The 6,000-nt window shown below is 44.6% G+C and overlaps 1 protein-coding gene across 1 annotated transcript in view; it reads left to right on the top strand.

The window, feature by feature from the left end:
- Positions 1–4,188: 4,188 nt before the first annotated feature.
- The window catches only part of ripor2 (RHO family interacting cell polarization regulator 2), a 39,267-nt gene continuing 37,455 nt past the window's right edge, over positions 4,189–6,000 (top strand). Inside the window, exon 1 of the mRNA XM_061093289.1 lies at positions 4,189–4,408. The gene's annotated coding sequence lies outside the window, so the exon portion shown is untranslated. The remainder of the gene's footprint in view (positions 4,409–6,000) is intronic.

Raw genomic sequence — 6,000 nt, 5'->3', positions numbered from 1 at the left:
AAATATATATTGAGTTTTTAAGTTCCTGTGTGTAATGAAGGGTGAAATGATATATTAGCATTTGCCAGACACCTGCAGTCTGCAGGTCTGTGATGTGCGTCAAAGCTCCTCTCTCCCTGCAGAAGGAACCGGTCATTACGGACCAAAGCTCAGCTACAGCTCAGAGGCACAGCCTGCAATTGGTTCACCTCTGAGTCAGAGACACGCAGGACAATGTGCAACTAGAAGCTTTTATCATCATTTAAGAAGCAATACACCTCCACACTTTAAAAAGTGAATGTTCACAAAGGGTTTCTTAATGTTTAGGTTGGATTCAGGCTAAGTCCAACAATGAGGGAAACTTACTAGGGCTAGTAACTTGAGAAGAGGCGGGACTCAGCATGTTCCTCTGATATTTTAGAGCCACAAACTCTCACTCTGATACCCCCCCTCACACACACATACGTACACACATACATACACACACACACACACACGCACACACATCGTCAGCTGTGCCTATACATCCCTTAGCCTTGACCTCCCTGCCCTCCGGTCATGTGGCCTCTCTGATTCATCCTGGTTTAGTGGTCAGAGGTTGACGGCCACACAGAAAGGAAAAATGTAGAGTGAAAACGAAAAGAGAAAAGGAGTAAAAAAGTAAAGCGTTTGGATGAAGGGGATTCTGTAAATGCTAAGACTTGGAGATTGGAGATTGAGCGAGCGACCGAAGGGGTTTAAAAGCCACGCCACATGTGGAGCAGCAGGTCGATGGTGTCGACCCACTGCAGTTGTTACTGGTGTGGAGGAAAAAGAAGCTCACCGCTGGGAGGTCATTGGGAGTTGGTTTCATTCATAACTTCTTTCAAGATGCAGTTATTACATAAGAGATGGTGTTGTTTAATAATATCATTATTTGCCTTTGTGTTCTTAGTTACAGCTGACAAACATAGCTTGCAAGTACTGTAGAGTTTCTTTGATAATAGAATTTCTACCACAAATTGCTGTAAGAAATATCATAATACAAACATTTATGGAATTACATCAAAGTCACTTTTCCTTTCATCTCATTGGGAATTTCTTTGAAGTGAAAACAGGTGAGTGAGAAAGGAGGATGTTACTAAAACTATAGAGTGTAACTTCTTTCGGGAAACAGAGGGCGAGCCAGAAAGGGAAATTATACCTGAGAAAATTATTGAGAACTCAATGCGAAATTACCTGTGATTTTGATTGGGAACATCTATAAATAGTTCTATGTGCATGCATGCGTGTGTGTGTTATACTGTCCTGTGTGGATGGTCATCACTTTACGTGTGTGTGTTTGTGTGCAGGGAGTGTGTATGTGCACACAGGTTCCCCAGTAAATATAGCCGCTAGTCAAGGGCTGTTGATGACAGGCATAATTACAGGCTGAGCTGTTCAGCAGCTGAGAGTCTAGCAGGAAGAAAGAGGAGTGTGCGTGGGTGTGCACGTAAGTGTGTGTGTGTGTGTGTGTGTGTGTGTGTGTGTGTGTGTGTGTGTGTGTTAAAGTTGGCTGAGGGGCTTATGTAAAGCCTACAGAGTTCACTGAATGTTTCATTTAATCATAAAACATTCAAGTTTGACTCTACGGAGAAGAACAGAACCACAAATGGACCAATCATAGCCTGAAGTAGCGAAAAAATACACAATAGGTCTAATAGGGTGTCTGTTTTTTTCACCTCCGCCGAGGATGTTATGTTTTCATCCCTGTCTATTTATTTGCTGGTTGGTGTGTACTTCTGTTTGTAGCAAGATTACACATGAACAGCAGAATGCATTTCCACGCCACATGGTGGAAGGACGCCGTGTGGGGCAGGTAAGAACCCGTTACAGCTTTGGGCGGATCCAGGAATTTTAGTTTCACTTTCTTTAACATTGCAAGATATTTCAACACTCGTTAAACTGTTGTTCTTTCTCGACTGAACTTGATGGTTTATTTTGGACCTTTGGCAAAATATATTGAAGTTCAGCTGCATCTCATGGTCATCACCAACCAGTGGAGTTTCCTCAGCTTTGACTCTTTCCATCCTTTCACCTCTTGTATATCCCAACCGAACTGAAGCCATTTCTTCCCACTCTGTATAGCTGTTATGTTATGTCACCGAAAACCCTCTAAGGACAAAGTCTATATTGGTATTTCAATTGAGGTGGTCTCATTTCTAAAAGAAATCCTTTTTAGTAAGAAAGTGAAAAAAAGGACCACATTTTTCATGCTATGTAGCCACACCAGAGCCAGGGGTGACTGCATGAAAATCCCCAAACGCTCACTACAAGATTAATCATATCAGCGAGTCATTATGAAATCCCTTCCTCTACTACCACCAAACTGATGGATTAAAAGGGACAAGCCATTTTCTGCTCCCTTTGCTTCGTGGAAGGCCGAGCTGAATTGGATTTGTATGGACTCAGCGGAACAGCATATCCACTTATGGAGGCCAATTATGCTGGCAGGGCCACTCCGAGACGAGCCACTCTTCATAAGCCGCCCTGCAGAAATGTGTTCTCCCGCAGCGCTCTGAGGGCAGCACCTGTGTGTTTCCAGCCGTTTGTGGCTCTGAAGATGGAGGTGTTTGTCTTTTTCATGGTTCCACCCGCGTATAATTCAATTTGTTCGTTGCTTCTTTCCAGGGAAAAGCAATCGCTGTAAACCCACTTGAGGCGAACGGATTGGAAAAAGCCACTGTTGTTGTTAAGGCGCGTAATCACACCGTCGTTTTCGCATCCTGTCAATACTTGAACATGTAAGAGTAGAACTATTCATTTTCTGTGTACAGGTTCTGTGTAGCAGAATGAGATCAGGTGTTAAAGTTCAACTCATTTTAAAAGTTAAGTTTATAGTGAATATAAAAGAGGTAAATCAAAACCTACAAAGCTGAAAATATGTGTATTATCGTATTAGTTCTCAACCACTAAAAATGTCCGCACTGCCGTCCACACACAGGGACAAATATCAGAGACATGAGGTGACAGCTGGGTTGAAGCTGCTGCTAAGACGGGGATTCACCTCTCAGGCTGAACTTGTAGAGCAGAGAGAAACCAGCTAACGCCCGGAGCAGCACAACTCACAATGTATGTGTGAGCAGCAGAGACTGAGGTCATGTCATATCTGTATTTTCAGTTCAGTATTTTCATTATTACTGTACAAGTTGAGGGTTTGAGGCGTCTCAAATTTACTTTACATTCTACTATTGACAGTCACAAGGACAGTATGTTTCATTGCTGTTTGTCTGTTTGCAGAAAAACAGCACTAACTGCAGAAACCATGTTCTTGGTGGAAGAATGTGATGTGGTAGATACACGACTTCCACTTCCTTAAACGTTGTGAGATCTGTGCTGGATCCTGGTGGTGCAGTTTGATTGAATATGAGCGGACTGTCGGGCCCAGGCGGTGATATGTGCTCTGAGTGCCATTCTTGAGTGTTTATTCATCCTCGAAGAGCTTTGATGTCAGGTTCTAATAGCGTTTCACACCACTTAGATAATCATCGTTATAAATAGAGGGCTATTTAAAGGTAGTACAGACAAACACTTGTTTTATTTTATTTTAATACCTCACCTGCCTTTATTTGACAGCAGGATTAGACAAAAAAAAACCTCTACCGATTTCCATGTGGGCCAAACCATTCAATTTGGGTGCAGATCCGGATCAAAGCACAGATCCAGGAACGTTTTTGTAACGTTGTGAGTGTTTTACAACATTTTCTCGGAGAATAATTTTCTGGATCTTAATGAAAAATAATAATAATCTTATCAAATTTTGTGCAAATCCAAAACTAAAAATCTGGATCCAGTGTCTTTAAATGTGGTTTCATAAGGAGACTATTATATTTCAGACTGTGCAAACATAAAATACATGTTTTCAGTATTTCTGTGGAAAAAACCCAATCGGTGCAGAGAGTAACATGTTATGCAAAAATATAGCTTATGGGACGTTTTCTTTTATTGGGAGAGACAAAGAGTGTCAGGACCCTCCACCGGCTTAAGTCATGTTCTCAGGGCTCGTTCACGGCCATCCACGTGCACACGCAAACCCACCACTCACACAAGAGAGAGTTGAGGATGACTGGGGGGGGGGGACTCAACAAAAACAGAGTGACCCCGCCCCCCCCTGTAACACCCGCAGCCTTCCATTGGCTCGCCATTGTTCGGGAGGAGCGCAGCGACCACGAACCAGAGGCAGAGAGAGAGAGAGAGAGAGAGAGAGAGAGAGGAGCCAGTGTCTGATCCGCTGCTCGGAGGCTCGGAGCCGGGGAACTAACGACCAGCAGCCGGTGATCGGTTCATCCTCTCCGGAACTGAGAGTTTATCTTCTTTTTTTATTTTATTTTATTTGCACATTGAAGAGCAGCGAGCGCACCCCCCACCTTTTACGCACGGATGGAGACGCTGGAGTGAAGTTTTTGGAGAGGTGAGTTTAACCCGGTCAATGCAAACGAGCTGTGGGGGTGTGGAGACTGTGGTGCCCCTCATCCAGGAGGGACTCGTATCTCCAGGCTGTAGGGGGGGGAAGCCTGTTCTCCGGGGCCAGTGAGTTAGTGGATCTGAGCCACGCGTGAACTGGTTTCACCGAGGATGCAACTGAATGGAGGAGAAACCCTCAGAAACACCAAGAATTAGACTTTAAAGTCGATTTTTGTGCCTTAAATCTCACAGATCGCACAGGATCACGCTATTAAACTGTAGAAGTTGCATGAGGATGATATTTGCACTTAATTGAATAGCCAGAACACAAAGTAGTGGAGCTCAAAAGCTGCAATAAAACTATAAAAAAGATAGAGATGTAATATTTGCAACTCAGTCCACATGAGGAGTGTTTGAGTGCGTCCCTCCGGATTGATGCTGTGCTGTGAGCAATCTCTGCCATTCAAGTCCTTTCTGTGTTTGCAGGAGACACGTGATGCAAGTTTGAATGGGAGAAAATGTTATTGTGCAGCTCCTGTCAGTGTGTGTGTGTGTGTGCATCCGTGCGTGTGAGTGTGTACTTCCCTGCTGAGACACACACACGCACTTGTGATGCTGCTTGCATGCGAAAAGTGAGAGAACCAGGTCAGGGGACAAAAATGTTTAAATGAAAGGGCCTCCAGGTTTGTTTAGGGGTCAAAGGGCATCAGGTCTTTTTTCCATGTCATGTTTTGAGCTTCAGTGGAGGTGTTGGCTAAACCAGAGCAGATAGACACAGCAGCAGTGAAATCAAACTGTCTGAAGTGAGCAGCCTGGACAGGAGACAGGTCCTTGTGCCAGATGGTCTGCACATGACTTCTTCTTTTCTGGGTTCTAAAAAAACCCACAGGAACCTACCTGGAGAAAAGTGATCCTCCTTTTTAAAACCCTGCCAGCCCAGCTACACATGCTCTCTTCAGCTGCATGTCCTCCATCAAAAACAGGTCTCCCCCAAGAAATCAGGCCCTTAATTCTCTGCCAATTCCACAGCACTTTCAAAATAACAACAAAAACAGCAAATAAATATGCAGCTTGCGGTGCTGCTTTCCTCCCGGCTGCTCATGCTGCTTCAGAAGGGGGAAGAGAAGACAAAAGAAGGAGTTTTTTGATTCAGGGCGAAATGCTCTTTCAGTTCCGCGCCAGCGTGACTTTGATATGGTTAAGTGGAAGTGCTTTGCTTCGCTGCCAGCCTGTTTGGGTCGTGGTTGAGATGTTTGAGGGGGGGCTGGAGACGAGTGCCAAGCCGAGAGAGGCTGCAGGGATGCAAGAGCAGCGTCTGTTCCCAGACTCTCACACACAAGCTGCCCGTCACCTGCTCTCCACTTTACCCAGAGCCGGCTTTTCATTCCCTGCATCTGCTCCCACACTCTTTTCTCCCTCTCAGTCTTTCACTTTCTCTGTCCCACAAAAGCAGAGACTAGTAAACACACACACACACACAGAGACACACACACACACACCCATGCATTCATTTCCTCCTCTTTCTCCCTCCAAAGACTCATTACAGAAATTATGACTGTGTGGTTGGGAGGGAACTCAGAGGCTTGATCTTGTTTTGTT

Source organism: Limanda limanda, chromosome 19, assembly GCF_963576545.1.
Source record: "Limanda limanda chromosome 19, fLimLim1.1, whole genome shotgun sequence".
Classification (NCBI taxonomy): domain Eukaryota; kingdom Metazoa; phylum Chordata; class Actinopteri; order Pleuronectiformes; family Pleuronectidae; genus Limanda; species Limanda limanda.
This window is presented reverse-complemented; position numbering and strand designations above follow the sequence as displayed.